The 15,870-nt window shown below is 31.2% G+C and overlaps 1 long non-coding RNA gene across 1 annotated transcript; it reads left to right on the forward strand.

Moving 5' to 3' along the window:
- Nucleotides 1-8,047: 8,047 nt before the first annotated feature.
- On the forward strand, nt 8,048-11,206 carry LOC136064690 (uncharacterized). Its single transcript, XR_010626276.1, has 3 exons — nt 8,048-8,152; nt 10,329-10,460; nt 10,788-11,206. It is a non-coding gene; the product is annotated as an uncharacterized LOC136064690 (long non-coding RNA).
- The last annotated feature ends 4,664 nt before the right edge of the window (nt 11,207-15,870 follow it).

A 15,870-nucleotide genomic window follows, 5' to 3' on the forward strand; every position in this document is an offset into this window, starting at 1 on the left:
TATCTATTAAGTTAAAGATAAAATTTTATAAGACATCTATAAGATGTGCTATATTCAATGATATTGGATGTTGGTTTGTTAAGAAGCAAAACTTTCATGAAATGAATGTAATTGAATTTAAAAATATTAATGATGATAGAATTTCAAATGAGGAAAGTTACTTAAACATAAGGGTGGCCCCCTCTTGATAAATAGATGAGGGAAAATTGCTTGAAATGGTTTGATTATGTGCAAAGGGAAGTGATTAATGCACTAGTGAAAAACAAATTAAGTCAAATAAAAAAAAAAGAAGGTAGAAAGAGACCTAAAATAAAGAAGTAGTGAAAAAAAAATGCCAAATAATTTGGATGGAATATGATATAGTTAAATAATTTTTTTTGGATAGATACAATAATATTTCAAATCTATGGCATTTGCACTATGATGATTACACTTAATCATCTGGCTAAGACACTAATTATTTTCTGTTATAGGTGGGGATTAAACTCCAATCTCTTATCCGAAGATAAAAGACTTTACCAATTGAGCTTAATTGAAATCAACATTCAACCAAAAATGTCTATTTAATAGATAGATAGGATTTCAAACCTATGGTATCCTCTCCATGATAATTGCTCTTTATTATCTCACTAAGATACCAATTGGTTTTTGGTGTAGGTGAGAATTGCATCCTAGATCTTTTATTTAATGATAAGAGATTTTACTAATTTAGCTAACTAGAACCCGACATTCAACCAAATAATTAAACATACATATCAAAACAAAAATAGTCTATAGTGCACTCAGAAACTACAAATTTTTTGAGACCTTAAGAAATTAAGAATTTGAACTTGGCAGGGTGAAATCAATTTCATAGAATTTTCACTTTGAATGAACACAACTTCCATAAAAATAATCCTTGAATTATATACCTCTCTCTCTCTCTCAATTTTTTTAGAATTGGTTTTACGCTTTGTTTGTTTCGAAGTTGATGTTTTCTAAGAAATGAGTCACTTTATAAAACGTATTTTCTATTAAAAAAAAAAAGAATCTAATTTTTTATGTTTGGTAGTTAGTGGCATAGCCACATGCATGGTTGGGGGGCCATGGCCCCATAGCCCTAAAGAAAGCATTAATCAACTAATCTAGTAAATGTTTCCAAAAACAAAAAGAAAAAAAAAAAAAAAAGAGAGTTTTTGGAGTTGATATACAATTTCAATAGAATGAAATAATTACATAGTAAAATTTGTGAGTAAATAGTAGAGCCCCTAATTTTTAGCTCAATCTCAAATCCTTTTAATGCTTACAAATCATTCATTAATGATAAAATATGCAATTTGGTTGAAATTTTCTATTCTCAAGCAAAAAAAGGTGGGGAAAAAATCATGTGAGACTTCAATTGTAATATTATGATTTCGATTTGTCAAACATGGATGAAGTTTTGCAAACAATTATATATTAAAAAGGAAATTATGAATAATTTTGCTATAAAAATAACAATTGATGAAGTTTATTATGTGATGTATTATTTTTTAGCATAACTTTGATGGAAGATACTATATTCTTTTTTTTCTCTATATATTTGTATATTGTATAGCCAATTATACAACTTTTCTATACTCATTATTAGAGTTTAAGAAGATTTTAAGTTTCTCTTTAAAAAAAAAAAAGATATTTTGTCTAGGTGTGTATATATACATATTAAAGTTAATAATTATATATAAAAGAAAATTAACATTTATATTTTCATGCACACATATATTATGTGGATTTTTTAGGTAGTGTATATATGTGATTTTAGTTTATCTTGATGCAATAGTTGCCCCCCACTCCCCTCCAACTTAAAATTCTTGACTCCGCCACTATTGGTAGCAACCTTAATAAGTTAGAAAACAATCTCTTAAAAATAAGCCATACTTTTTAGTTGATCAAAGATAGTTTTCATTTAACTCATTATTTTTATGTTACCAAACAATGGAGAACATGGAAAACTATCATCACATAAGGTTTTCTATCGAAACTATTTGTTTCTTTAAACCCTAAAAAACATATTGTTTAACCTAATTTATTAACCAAGTTGACACTTAGGTTTATTATTAAGATCTAGGTTAAACAATAATAAATCATATCATGCACAGTGGAAAAGAAAATAGCACACAAATATGATCATCCAGAAAAACCAATGAGACGAACCATCTTAAGGTAAAAAGCCTGGGGAGGATTTGACATAACTATCCTCAAGGTAAACAAATCTACTAATAGAGAATTGAAGTTTTTATAGTAAGATTTAATCCTAAATCTATTGCTACATCTAGTAGTAATTTACTGATACGACCGCGTGCGAGTTTTGAATCCACGGGCTCTTATCTCTTGGATATGTAGCACACAAACTACCACGCTTATGACTTTGAGATCTCACTTAAAGTTTTTGATCACCAATTGTTGATTTTGTTGCAAAAACTAGATTCCACTAGCACTTGATTGTAAATCTCGTTTTGGTAGACACTTGTGGAGTTAGAAGGTTACAGAACCTCTCAGATCTCACAGGAGTAACTCATAAGTCTTCTAAGAGTCTTGAAAACGTAGTTAGGGTTTTCCTTTTATACTTAAGAGTGTTGGACTGAAACTCTAAACGTTTTCACAGGCTTGTGCTTGATTTAAAATTCTATAAAAAATTCTTTACTGTGATTTTTTATTGATCGAGCTTATTCAATCGATCAAGCTTCAGTGAAATTCAATTCTTTTTACTACAGCTTGAATGTTCTTGAGACTTGACTTGTACCACCTTGAACAATGTCTTACACCTATTCTAGACATGTTTTTGTTCTCGATTTGCCAAACATAAACAAAATAGAACTCTAAACATTTAATCCTAAATCTTTAGAACCTAACAATCTCCCCATTTGGCAATCCGTGACGAAACACACATGCACATGAAGTGCTCAACTCAAGAACTAGCCGAACATTACAAAGTGTTGCCCTAATACAATTCTATCACAATCTACTAACTATTAGTTACTAGAATAGACAGTAGTTGAGAAAGAATTAACTTGTAAATTTCTAAAACATAGAAAATAAACCATAAATGCATATGTGGAAAATACAGTATAAATCTAAAAGCTAAAAACTGAACTTGAATTCACAAAACATCAAAGGTAGATAGATATATCAAATGAATAATCATCAATAAATCATCATAGTCAATCATAAACCATTAAGGTTTGTGAAACAAGAATAAAAGAAGAAAATATACATAAAAAAATATATCAAATCAGCATAAACTACTCCCCCTAAGTACAAAAACTCTCAAACTCTCCCCTTAAGTACAAGAGCAACACATCTAAACCTACTCCTCCTTTTTGTTACGTATTGCCAAAGGCAACCATCAAGATCCCGAGGGTGGAGGAGGTGGAAATGCACTCCTATACTCAGCAAAATCAGCTCTCAAGGTAGCAAATGCACTTAATCATTGCACATCTAAACCTACTCCTCCTAAGTACAAAAACTCTCAAACTCTCCCCCTAAGTACAAGAGCAACACATTTAAACCTACTCCTCCTTTTTGTTATGTATTGCCAAAGGCAACCATCAAGTACCCGAGGGTGGAGGAGGTGGAAATACACTCTTATGCTTAGCAAAATTAGTTCTTAAGCAACAAATGCACTTCATCTAAATCAGCTCTGAAATGCACTTCATCATGGCACGTAGTGAGAGAGGAAGGGTAATAGCAATCTCAGCGTTAGCAGTAGGATCCATAGTAGCAGTATGATCCACATGAATCTCCTCAATAGTAGGGTCCACAGCAGTAGGTAGATCACCAGTAGTAGGAGCAGCAGTAGAAGCTTCCACTCTAGGTTGCTTTAATGGACTAATACTTGGTTTAGCATTCTTCCTTTGAGCAAATCGCTGTGTAAGAAAAGTGGCTCCTATAGGGGCAATAATATAAACTAACTCTAGAGAAGGAAAGTTTTCTAACTCTAGATAGTTCAACACCCTATATATAAAGATTGGAAAGAACAGCTTATGTGCTCTAGATATACTCCTAAAGACCTTAACAATGGTGTGAATGAAAAGAGAGGGAAAACATATAGGACCATCAGTAAGAAAAGCATACAAAAAGACATATCTATCTATAGGAATGGTGTGATTATGAGAGATAGAAAAGATGTTATGACATTCTATCCTAAAGAAAAGATAATTAAGCTCAGCAAAATCACATGAGTTTATTCTTGGTTTAGATCCCCATGTAACTAATATTCCATAAGGAAGAGACATCACATCATCTATAGGAGGAGATTAGTGTACGGAAAGGTAGCATTACAAACAAGAGGTACATGAAGAGCCTCAGATACTATTTTCTTAATTATCCTAAACTCCTTACCTTAAATCCAAGTAGACAAAATATGATTACCTAAATAATTAGACTCAATAGAGAGATTCAAATAGAATTCTCTAATCAAAGCAACATGGGAAGGATTAGACACCTCACATAAAGACAACCAATTCCTAGACTCTATATTCTTACAAATGGAAGGATCTAATTTATCTAGAATGACTTGGCTTTCTCCCAAAATAGACCTATATTTGTTTAAGTTTTCAAAGTATCGTCATTTTTGGCTGTAGGAAACCTAACCCTATCAAAATGAACAGGAGTAGAGGATGATGCAGAGGTTTTCTTTGCTTTGCCTTGCTTTTAAACTTTTTGCCAACCTTAAGAGCCATATCTAAGATCTAAAGAAAGAGGAAAAACCAATACAGAAAGAAAAACCAAGGGCAAATTACATTAGAGAGAGATAAAGCACAATATAGAGAGAATGTTCAAAATCTATATGATGCATGATATATAGACACAAATGATGCATGATCTAATGCATAAAACAGTCCAATTATTTCACAATTTTGAAAATTGATCACGAAATTAAGGTGTTATGAAAAATTTCCAATTTTGAAACCCTATTGCTTTTCAAAAGCACACAATTTGAGTAATTGAACATCACAACTAGTATAAAACAAGTTATAAATACTCAATTAAACAATATCAAAGGTCAATTTCACCTAGTTTTACCAAATTGAATAAAATCCCCAAATTCCTCAAAAACGCATAAACCCTAATTTTGAAAATTTGCACAAATCACGAAAATTTTGAAACTAAAGTAGAGGAAACATGTTTATATGATGCATGAACAAAAACTCATTCAACAAATTTGATCAAAACAACTAGAATCACCAAAAACCCCCAAAATTTCTTTATTTCAAAAATTTTGAAAAAATTGATGAAAATGCACAAATGCATGTTATATAAACAAAAAGGAAGGGTAAAAGAGTCTTACCAATGTGAAGGAAGAAAAACCTTGAAGCTTTGATTCAGAAAAGAACAAAAAAAAAAATTTTGACTGAAGAGGAATAGAGAGGAATTGAAGGAAGAAGACAAAGTTTTGAAAAACATGTGATTTGATTCCTTTTTTTTTTTTTTTTTTTTAAATGACTTTCGATTGATCGGGAGGAATTGAGCCAGCAGTTGAAGAATTTATATATTATATATATAGATGAGTTAAGTTATACCTGATGGGTTCAAGTTATATATAACTCTCCACTTTTTTAAACATTGGATTTAAGTAGATCCAACAATTAAAAAAAGACTATAATTATTACAAATGTTCTGATTAAAATCTAATTAATTACCTTCTTTTATTACTTTCTAAACCCAAAAAAAGTTGACTTCTGACTCTCTCTCTTATTTAAGTTTCTCTCTCTCTTTCTCTCTCTCTTTCTCNGGCCAATTCAAAGAAAAAAAAAACTCTAGATAGGTTTTCTACAACATATACGCCCATTTTTTTGAAAGAGAGTTACTCATCTTTAGAGAGAAATTATTGTAGCCTCTTCTCCACCTCTCTCCCATTGTCATACCTTAAGAGGAGATTTGTACCCAAACACAATCCACACCTATTTAGAGTGTAGAGAATGTTTTGGAGCCTGGGAAGCTTTGGGAATTTGTCAAAAGAAGCTGGTGAGACTTGGTAGATACAATCAGGCGTATTGCGGGATCCGAAGAGCTAGACAAGACACTGTTCCGAAAAGCCTTATTGGAATAAGAGCTTGGAGGGCTTAGGTACATTGGGTAGTTTAGACTTGGAGGGTCTCTTGCTAACCCATGTATCTTAACTGATTGTCTAGTGAATCGATTACCGCTTGGAGGGTGGTGGAGAGGTTTTTCGCCGAGTTCTTCGGTTTTCTCTTCGATAACACATCGGCGTGTTATCTTGTATTTGCATCTTTCTTCCCTACTCTTTTACATTCCATTTTACTACTGTGACGTTAAGTTTATGGATTAAAGTAGTTTGTTTGTTTATTTGCTCGCATTTACACTATTCCGCGCTTAGTATTAAGTTAGTGTAAAATCTATTGAGCCGTAACTTTAATTTGGGAGTCTAAACAGCTCTTGTGTTTTCAACACATTTTCGAGCTTTCATATAGAATGAGAGAAAATAACAAATTTATAATAAAATAATGGAGATAAGAAGGGTCAAAATAAAAAAGAAGATGAAAGGATAAAGGAAGAGTGATATTAAGGTTGATAGTAGTGGGAAGATAAAGTAAATAATTTGAATACAAATAAATAACAATACTAATCTATCTAGGATGCATTATTATGTCACTAAACTAAATTCAAATAATTTATCCAGCACCCAGGTTATAACATTCTCCAGCTATTGTAGCATTATAAACATTAATGTTACTCTTGCTATTATATATGGGATAAATATGACCCCTTCCCTTGTTCTCCCCTACGCATATGAGATGTTTTAAGAAGTGAAATGTTACTCTTGCTATTGTATATGGGATAAATATGACCCCTTCCCTTGTTCCCCCCTACGTATATGAGATGTTTTAAGAAGTGAACATCTTTCATAGTAGTGGGGTCCAGGGAAAGATAGGAAATGTGATTTCACTATATTTTTTACCATTTTGAAAATCAATGCTTGCTTACACCATATCCTTCTCCTCCAATTTGAGAAAACTCGACCTTGAATTTTTAAGTGTAAAAGCTAAGAATTTGGATATTTGATACTTGTGCCAATTCATCAACTATTTTTGGGAGCACAAGGACATAAATGCATTGCTTCCCACATCCTTGAACTCATCGAGAAAGACAAAGACAATGTGTGGGATTGAGGTGGACTTATAATCACAAGAAGATTCCTTTGATTTATCTTTTCTACTTCATTGATCCTTTAATCTTCAAAGGCAATTTTTGTAGCAAGTGCAGTTGGCTTCAATGCCTTTGGTGGGTTTTAGATCTCTTGCATATGATTTAGGGGCTCCTGGATCTTTGACACTTTAGTGGGAGACTCCATAGGTGCTTCATTGATTGGTATTAGAAACTGATCTTGTAGGGCGCATATGAACTCCCCCCCAATTGATAATCTCGTTGCTTCTAGGTTTGAAACCATTCTCATGCCTCCCCTTCCAAGTAAGGAGTGGCAATGAAAACCATGTGGTGTGGTGAGGTGTTGTGGAGAACAAAGAATTCATTGACATTGAGAATCCCCCCAAAAGAGGTCTTCATCGTTGAATCTTGGTAACTCCATGGATTGTTGCTTTGATACCAAATATTGAGAACCAGAAAAATAAAAGATAACTAAATCGATTTGAGGTGACTAGCCTCTCGAACTTGAGAGGGGGAATAGACTTTTGGGTTAATTTTTAGCTTATTTCTATTAATGCATTCAATGTAAATAAATAACTAAGGATGAGATAACCACATCAACAAATCCTATCCTAAAATATAGGATTGATTTGAAAACAAAGAAATAACAATATTAATTAATATCTATGATGCATTATTCTATTACTAAACTAAATTCAAATAATTTATATAGCATTTGGGTTATAACAAAAGCTGCATTGCCTCCTTTGTATTTTTCTTTGACATAGTGAAAATTATTGTAGCTCCATAGATGTAGGCACATTGCCAAACTATATAAATCTTTGTGTTGTGTGATTGTTTATTTGTGCAATTTTTATAATCTCTATTTTTGCATCTCATTGTTTCTATACGGGAGTTTAAATTCCTAACATGAAAAATGTTTCTAGGAGAACCTAGAGAAGGTGGACAAGTGGAGAGTTACTTCAAAGGAAGTGACCAAAATCTCTGAAGAGCACTTAGAGAAAGGGTAACACTTCTAATCTTCTTTTAATGAGAATATTTTTTTTGCATGTTCTGACTACAATAATTAATTTTAATTTTTCTTTTCAGTTTTGATTGTATTACAATTAAAATATATACTATTTGGTGGGTTTCTAGTTAGCTTAACTAGTAAAATTTCTGATAGTTGAATAAGAGATTTGTAATTCAATATCTACTTATACCAAAAACCGATTAGTGTTTTTGTCTAATGATAGAGCTTTTACCAGGAACGGACGCCAAAAGTCAAAACTCTCTTTAAAATATATATATATATATATATATATATACTGTTTGTACGCATCATTGTTACTATGTGTTAAATTATTTAACCCATAATATATACGTGCAGTCGATGAGTGAGAGAGACGGGGTAAAACTGTTATATTATTAGCTTTGCTTTCCTTAAAATTTTATGAGCTTCTTAAAAAAAAAAAAAAAAGTGTTAACGTTTTAAAATTTTTTCAATATTCAAGAGTTTCCATATTTTAAGAATGCAAATGTGATATCATAAATAATAATAAGAAAAAAAAAAAAGTATATCGTAGATACAATGTAATTGTATATTTTCATTCATTTTTTTAAGGGAAAAAGTTAAGTGTTTAAAATTCTTAGTTTTGTATGATAATTTTCTATTGAGCTTTATAATTTTTTTTTTCGAAAAAAATTATAACTAATTAAAATTCAAAATGCTAAAAAGTAATTTATATATATATATATATATATAAAAAGAACATCAAATTAATAAGTTCAAAAGAGAGGTTGAACAAAAATCTATCAATTTCTTAGAAAACATGATATTTTTCACTAACATATATACAAAAAAAAAATTATATCTAAGTAAAATTCAAAATGCTAAAAATTAATTTATAAAAAAAGAAGAACATCAAATTAATAAGTTCAAAAGAGAGGTTGAACAAATATCTATTAATTTCTTAGAAAACATAATATTTTTCACTAAAAAATATACAAAAAAATTTATATCTAATCAAAATTCAAAATGCTAAAAATTAATTAATTAATTTTTTTAAAAGAACATCAAATTAATAAGTTCAAAAGAGAGGTTGAACAAAAATCTATTAATTTCTTAGAAAGCATGATATTTTTCACTAAAAAATATACGAAAAAAATTATTTCTAATCAAAATTCAAAATGCTAAAAATTAATTAAAAAAAAAAAAAAGAACATCAAATTAATAAGTTCAAAAGAGAGGTTGAACATAACTCTATTAATTTCATAGAAAACATGATACATATATATATATGTGTGTATTCGTCCCTAGTTTGTGATCAGAAAAAGAAATATATCTTATGTGTGTCATAGCAAAGAAAACATAAAATTTTTTAATTGTAAGGCATGCAATGAGCAAAATTACATATTTAGCCCTATTTTTAACAGAGGTGGATTATGGAACTCTAACTGAGCTAACCTTAAATAAGTAAAGTGTTAAATTTCAAGTTACAGTAGACAACTTAAATATTTACCAAACTATTGGTGGGTAAGTCGTAATTTGCCCTTTATATATATATATATATATATATATATAGATGAGTTCAAGTTATACCTGATGGGTTCAAGTTATATATAACTCTCCACATTTTTTAAACCATTGGATTTAAGTAGATCCAACAATTAAAAAAAGACTATAATTATTACAAATGTTCTGATTAAAATCTAATTAATTACCTTCTTTTATTACTTTCTAAACCCAAAAAAAGTTTGACTTCTGACTCTCTCTCTCTTATTTAAGTTTCTCTCTCTCTTTCTCCTCCACCACCTCCACAGGTTGCCGGCAAGAAAAAAAAAAAAAAAAAAAAAAAAAACCAAATATTAGCATTAGAGATAGGTATGAAATGCAATAAATAAAGGATAATTAATGAGATCCTAATCAAAATATTAGCATTAAAAAGTGTCTTTTTTGACTGTTGGATCTATTTAAATCCAATGGTTTAGAAAAGCATATATATCTTTCACTTATACGTAATTGCTTAAATATATGAGAAACCAATACTTGATTTTTCCTCTCCCTCCACTCTTTTCTCACACATATACATGCTTATAGGCTCATACATATGCACTCAATATATAAAAATAAGTGTGTAGTCATTTTATGCAGTGACTGTATGAGAGAATATGTTAATCTGATCCTTGTGATCTTCCACCAGGGAAATATTGGAGGAGGGATATACAGAAGAGAAAGATATGGACCGAGGAGGCTATAGATTGGTGTTACCTGAAGATGGATACGAATGGAGAAAATACGGCCTAAAGTTCATCAAAAAAAGTGGTAAAATTAGGTAAGAGAATCATCTCTTTATGAATGATTTCATCTTATTTTTTAATGAACTATTTTGTAAATACATTATAAATACAAAGAAGTGCTAGCTGGTATATGCAGAGATTAAAATGAACAAGTAGGGATTCAACTTGATTTCCAATATTTTCTAAACTATATATTGATCTATGAGCACCAAAGAACCTTGTGTTTCTAACAAAAAAAATCCAAAGTTCAAATCCCTCTCTCTCTCTCTCAATTTTCAAAATTTATATATGTACATACATAGATCTATGACCTATGCTAATGCATGTCATTACATGCCTTTCAATAATTTATATATGCTCAGAAGTTATTTCAAGTGCCAAAGGAGCAGTTGTTCTGCAAAAAAGAGAGCTGAATGGTCAACCTCAGAACCCAACGATCTTAAAGTAGTATATAAGGGGGTGCACAAACATGCCTTACCAGCATCAGAATCTGGCTCCTCGCAGCTAGGGATTTCATCGAATGCCAACCAATATGACTTGTTGACACAAATCTTTGGAGATCGATCAACTACTCATTACTTATCACGACAATTGAAGTACTAGTTCTGCTTATTACTGTACTTTCTTAGACCTTTTTCTCTTCCCTTGGAGAAAGCCTTGCCAGTTAAGAACAATGAAGGTTAAATTTATTTTATTTTCATTCACTGGAACATGGGTTTTCTTCAATCAGTTTGTAAATATTTTTTCTATATATCCTAAAAAAAGTATCCTCCTTTTTCCAGTCTTTTTAGCCATCAAGTTTTTACATATTAATCATGTCACAGCTTGATTTGGTGCCATTCAATTCATACTCCATATCATAAGACTATGAGTTTCGATGGAACCACAAATTTCATTTTATTTATTTTGAGGGTAACCATAGTAAATTTTGTCTTGTTAATCACTTGTCTGTCCTAAATGAATAAAATGAAGATAAATGGTCTCACATCCTTTCTTCTTCTTGTTTGTAATATATGTTAGAAATAGCCACATTACAAAAATACATTTGAAAAAGGATAATATGTTTTATTATCATCTAGATCTTCTACAACAAAATACATTTTGTCCAATTGGTCATTCTTAACTTTATTAATACTCCAAATCCAAATATATATGTTTTGATTTATATTACTTAAAAGAATTAAAAGGTTTCAAAAAATAATCTTGTTCAATTCTATTTCATTATGTTTTTCTAATTTTCTTTTAGATCTAACAAAGTTGATTGAAAATTCTTTTGGTTGAATTTTATTTCACCAATATTTTGTTTCATTCATGAAATCATATATTTATTTTCCTTAAGTGGGTGAGTTGACAAATTAATGAATTTTTTTTTGGACTTTTATAATTGTTATATATTTCTAAAATTTTATATAAAATAAAGGTGAAATAAAGAAGGATCATTCAGGCATATGTATGTATGTATGTATGTATGTATATATATATAAATTATGTGATCTTGGAGGGACTATTTATATACTTTTTTTTTAGAAGTCTTTATATATTTTGTTAAAAAAAATGTATTTTTAACCTAAAGAGAATTTGAAATTTGTTAGGGAGGCCATGACCTATTGGTCCCCAAACCATAACCTACGTCTTAGGTCTGCCCCTAATTAAGACTTGTATTTAATCGAGTTTGCAGTGGGTTCAAAAACTTTTTTACTCCAATTCTAAACATGTTTTGACGATTATATTATTATTTGAAAGAATAATGTAGGGATAAGAGCCCAAAATTATATATTGGGCATTGGGCCTTGGCCAAGGACATTGGATGGCCTGAGGATGGATAAACAGTAGTGAGGGTGTTAAGTTCAGAATCCCATGGGTAAGACGCAAGTAGAAAGGCTGGGGAAGGTGGTCCGAGGACGAGTATCTCCTTGAATGAACAAAGAACAGATCAAAGGTATACCCTGTCGATCAGAATGGCCCTTCAGGAGGTCCCACTGATAGGGACGCGTAGTGTAAACGTACAAGAGGGATGTAGGCTTAGAGATATCTAAGGAAAAACTGCTGCCACCGTATTGAATGCTCGCGTAGTGTAAACATACAAAAGGGATGTAGGCTTAGAGATATCTAAGGAAAAGCTGCTACCACCGCATTGAATGCTCTGCAGTTAACTTTCTAGCCGCATTTATGTGGAGAAGACCCCTGAACAGTACTGCCTAGGCTATCCCAACTCACAGAAAGCCAAAGAGGGTGTCCGATGGAACAAGCACTCAAGTAGTAGCTTGGATGGTCAACAAATGAAGGGCTAAGATCAATCAAGGGGGGATATATAACATAAGGAACCCCTGAGAAAAAAAGGGATCAGAAAACTAAGAGAAAAAGACTGTAGCATCAAGAACTGATCCTATAATCCAACCTGAGGGAAATATAAGAACTGATCTCCTCGGACTTTGCCGAGGACAACTTTCTTTGGCATAAACGTGTTTATTCTTAGTCTTTTGCTATCTGAATGTACTTTGGTATTTGTTTGATTCATTAAAACCCAATTTTTCCAACTCATTATCTACAAATTTATTGTTTTGGGCTTTTTGGGCCTGAGTCCACCAACCTTTGGGCTAAGAACCCAAACCAAGTCCTTACAAATAAAATTAAAGGTTTTACAAAAGATTTATCTTGATCAATTATATTTATTATATTAATTAATGTTGTTCTATTTTCCTGAAAGGAACAAATTTGAAAAGTAGATCAAGAAACTTATAAATAATGCTTGAAATAATGGTTTGAACGAATTAATCACATTAGGTTTGTAAGAATATAATTCTTTTTTAAGCAAATTAAAAAAATACTAATTTTATGACTAACATATTATTGGCAGTTGGGCTCGGGGCGTGACAGTTACACTACAGGTGGTGAGCAAGAACTGAAACACTGCAACAACTTGATTTTTAAGAATGCAAGCTCATTCGAAAACAACAAGATGATCAAAAGAAAAGAAATGAACAATACCATGTTGAACAATTTTTATAAGAAAACAATGAACAGTTTTAATTAATGCAGAAAACAAATTTTACGAATATAGTAAGCAGATTTGAATATACAGTAAACATGATGTGCAGAGAGCAAATTTTAATAATGTAGAAACAGATTTTATCAATGCAGAAAAATAGATTCGATTATTGTGAAATTTAAACATGAAAAAGCATTCAGATTTGGCTTATAAATTTAGAAAATACAATTTTAGGAGGTGTTTTATGAGAAAATAGTGAACAATATCTAAATATGGTGTGCTACAACTTGCCAAGAAAAAAAGTTGCCAAAGCAACTTTCACATCATCAGCCAAACATTTAGATATACATAAAAAATGTTTCACGTTCCTCTTAGAAACACTGCAAGTCAAGAACTTACATATCCAGATGTGATAAAACATAAGTTCTTCTTTATATCCGAGTGGTCCACCCTTTCTGTAATACTTATCAATCATTTGACCATACGGTAATTAGATTGATAAAGTAACAATATGTAGCTTAAACTTCTTTCGGTGTACCCATGGCTAAAAATGGAGTGGGATTTTTCTTTTACATTTTCTAATTTCTCATTATAACCCCCAATATTTTAACAAATTTGACCATAATGCCTCCGAGAAGTTAGAAATTGATGAGTGTGTTAAAAATGAATGAACAAGGGGTATGAATGGCCTAAAAATTCATATTTTGAAATTAAAATTTCTATATTTAACAATGCTTCTATTTAAATAAATAAAAACATATGTTTGTGCATTGAAATGAAAAAAAAACTACTTATTTTTAAGTTTATGTTTATTTGTTGATAATAATAAAAAAATAAAAATAAAAATAAGGAACTCGATTTTACCAAACTCGAGTTCCATATTACAAGGAACTCGAGCTTGGCAACCTTGAGTACCATAGAAGGGGAAAAAAAAAAAAAGAGCATTTAAGCTTGAGTTTTGTATTTACAAGGAACTCGAGCTTGATAAGCTCGAGTATTGTGTTGCTGGAACTCGAGTTTAGTAAGCTCGAGTTCCATGTGGCATTTTTTCAATAAAAAAATCCACATCAGCATAAGTTTTATTATTATTATTATTATTTTTAATTTTATGAAACTCGAGTTTTTAAAACTCGATTTACACAGCAAACTTGAGTTTCATGAACTCGAGTTTCAAAAAGTGGCATTTTCCTACTTATTTTGCAAATAGTGGTATGTTGCTAATAATTTTCGCGAAAAGTGGTAAATAGCCGATTTGGCCGAGTTCCATGAGTAATTTGCCAAATGGCACTCAATGATGTGGCTTTTCTCAATAAAAAATTTCACATAGAACTCGATATTCCAAAAATTGAGTTCTATATAACGTAGAACTTGATATTATTAATATCGAGTTCTTTGCAATTTTTTTTAAAAAGTAAAGTAGAACTTAATATTCATAAAATCGAGTTCTTTGAAAAAAAAATTAAAAATAAAGTGAAACTCGATATTTATAACTTTGTGTTCCACTTCAACTAAAGCCCAAAAAGAGAGCAATTTGTTCTCACGTTCTCACTATCTCTCTCCTTCACTTACTCTCCCTCTCTTTCACACTCCTATCCCTTGCTGATCTCATTCACTCTCACTGTTGAAATCAAATCCATCTCTCTTTACCTCTCCTCTCACCGTAAACCCAAATCCCCCCCACCCCCACTCTCACTCAGTCCATAGCTCTCCTCCGACTAGGAAAATTCCAAATTTGATCCATCTGATCTCTTCTCACATCTATCTTCTCGTCTCTTCATTTTGAGTAAATTGAAGTTGATTTGTCAAACTCATAAGGTACAATTCTTAACCCAATTACTATATTTTATTTGCTAGTGGGTGTGCTTATCAAGTGGGTTTGATTGATTTTAAAACATTGATGCAAATATGAAGCTATAGCCTACTAAATAAAAGAAACCCTTGACATTGTATTATTGTACTATGGTCAAAAAAATAAATTTTCATTTAATTTGGATGTATATGGTTGAAAAATAATTCTTCATGTAAGCAATTTTTATTTTAATTTGGATGTATATAACTCGACTTTATCTTGCAATATTTTAGATGTATATTGTTTATAGTGAAGTTAGTTCAGATGAAGAGCTTTCCACCTTTCAAAAAGACTTAAGAAGGCCATAAACTCTCCTTAACCCATTTTCTTCGACCTAATCATTGTGACCCTCATCCCTCAATTGTGGCTTGAATGGAGAAAGAAATAAAATCTGAACCCATTTAATACCTAAAATCCACGGAGAACCCCTAAAAGCCAAAGCTCGAAACCCTAATCCATCCTAGCATATTGCACTAGATTCACAGGCCAGTGATACCAACATTTCTTCTGTTCTTACGACTAAGGAGGTGGGCCTTACCATGCCCCCACCCTCTCCATAAGGACCTTATGCTGGAACTGTTAGGGCATTTGCAACACCTTGATAGTT

Source organism: Quercus suber, unplaced genomic scaffold (assembly GCF_002906115.3).
Source record: "Quercus suber isolate HL8 unplaced genomic scaffold, Cork oak 2.0 scaffold_737, whole genome shotgun sequence".
NCBI lineage: Eukaryota > Viridiplantae > Streptophyta > Magnoliopsida > Fagales > Fagaceae > Quercus > Quercus suber.